Source organism: Colobus angolensis, unplaced genomic scaffold, assembly GCF_000951035.1.
Source record: "Colobus angolensis palliatus isolate OR3802 unplaced genomic scaffold, Cang.pa_1.0 Scaffold12, whole genome shotgun sequence".
Lineage (NCBI taxonomy): Eukaryota > Metazoa > Chordata > Mammalia > Primates > Cercopithecidae > Colobus > Colobus angolensis.
Genome location: NW_012113141.1, coordinates 17520399 through 17521935, shown reverse-complemented (window position 1 = coordinate 17521935; position 1537 = coordinate 17520399). Strand labels below are relative to the sequence as shown.

At 39.8% G+C, this 1537-nt stretch overlaps 1 pseudogene; it reads right to left on the bottom strand.

Moving 5' to 3' along the window:
- LOC105503104 overlaps window positions 1-1537 on the bottom strand; it is a 118954-nt pseudogene that overhangs the window by 31056 nt on the left and 86361 nt on the right.

Sequence of the window (1537 nt, the reverse complement as noted above, 5' to 3'; positions counted from 1 at the left end):
ACAAAGCTAGAGGCATTACATTACCTGACTTCAAACTATACGACAGGGCTACAGTAACCAAAGTCACATAATACTGGTACAAGAAACAGACTCATAGACCAATGCAACAGAATAGAGAGCCCAGAAATAATGCCATACACCTATAACCATCTGATCTTTGACAAAACGAACAAGAGGAATGTGGGAAGAATTCTCTATTTAATAAATGGTGCTGGGATAACCACCTAGCACTGTGTAGAAAATTCAAACTGGACCCTTTCCTTACATCATATGCAAAAATCAATCCAAGATGAATTAAAGCCTTAAATGTAAGACTTAAAATTATTTTAAAACACCCTTAAAGATAACCTAGAAAATACCATTCTAGACATGGGAACTAACAAAGATTTTATGATGAAAATACCAAAAGCAATAGCAACAGCAGCAATTGACAAATGGGACCTAATTAACTAAATATCTTCTTCACAGCAATGGAAACCGTAACAGAGTAAACACACAACCTCTAGAACAAAATATTTCTAAACTATGCATTTGACAAAGGTCTAATGTCCAGAATCCATAAAAAACTTAAGTTTACAAGAAACAAACAAATGACCTCCTTAAAAAGCAGACAAAAGGCGGCCAGGCTCAGTGGTTTATGCCTGTAATCTCAGCACTCTGAGAGGCCGAGGTAGGTGGATCACCTGAGGTCAGGAGTTCGAGATTAGCCTGGCCAACATGATGAAACCCAGTCTTTACTAAAAATACAAGAAGTTAGCCAGGCATGGTAGTGGACACTTGTAATTCCAGCTACTCGGGAGGCTGAGGCAGGAGAATCTCTTGAACCCAAGAGGTGGAGGTTGCAGTGAGTCAAGATCACACCATGGCATTCCAGCCTGGGCAACAAGAGCGAAACTCCATCTAAAAAAAAAAAAAAGTAAGCAAAAGGCTGGGAGTGATGGCTCACGTCTGTAATCCCAGCACCTTGGGAGGCCAATGAAGATAGATCACTTGAGGTCAGGAGTTTGAGACCAGCCTGGCCAACAAGGTTAAACCTCATCTCTACTAAAAATACAAAAATTATAGCAGAGCATGGTGGCAGAAGCCTGTAATTCCATCCACTCAGGAGGCTGGGGCAGGAGAATCGCTTGAACCCAGGAGGAGAAGGTTGTCGTTTGCTGAGATTATGCCACTGCACTTTAGCCTGGGTGACAGAGTGAGACTTCGTAGACAAAAAACATGAACAAATGTTTTTCAAAATAAGATACATATGTGGTTAACAAGCATACGAAAAAAACACTCATAAGTAGAGAAATGCAAAGAAAAAGCCACAACGAGATCCCATCTCACAATAGTCAAAATGGCTATTACAAAGTCAAAAAATAACATGCTGGCAAGGTTTCAGAGAAAAGGGTATGTGCTGCTAGCAGGAGTGTAAATTAGTTCAATCATTGTGAAAAGCAGTGTGGTGGTTACTCACAGAATTAAAAACAGAATTACCATTTGTCCCAACAACTTCATAATTGGGTATATACCCAAAGAAATGTAAGTTATTCTG